The sequence below is a fragment of the Mandrillus leucophaeus genome, unplaced genomic scaffold, assembly GCF_000951045.1.
Source record: "Mandrillus leucophaeus isolate KB7577 unplaced genomic scaffold, Mleu.le_1.0 Scaffold990, whole genome shotgun sequence".
Lineage (NCBI taxonomy): Eukaryota > Metazoa > Chordata > Mammalia > Primates > Cercopithecidae > Mandrillus > Mandrillus leucophaeus.
In genome coordinates this window covers 176,956-177,332 of record NW_012110808.1, presented here as the reverse complement: position 1 = coordinate 177,332, position 377 = coordinate 176,956, and positions in this window count along the sequence as shown.

Here is a 377-nt window from a genome sequence, read left to right as displayed (position 1 = left end):
GGCTGAGTCCCTGGCTGGGGAGGAGGTGGGGGGCTGAGCCCCTCCCTGGCTGGGGAGAAGGTGGGGGCCTGGGGAGGAGGTGGGGGGCTGAGCCCCTCCCTGGCTGGAGAGGGGTGGGGGCCTGGGGAGGAGGTGGGGGGCTGAGTCCCTCCCTGGCTGGGGAGGGGTAGGGGTGAGTCCCTCCCTTCCAGGCTGGGGAACTGAGAGGCGCACCCCCTCTGACTCCCGCCTCTGAGGCCCTCAGCTGCGGGTGAACAAGCAGAGCCTGACGATCCAGTTTGCGGGGGGCGGGGGAGCTTTTCCAGAGTTCTCCCCTCCTCTCCCTGGGGGCCGGGGGCTCCTCCAGGCAGCTCCAGAGTGGGCCTCCATCCCCAGGA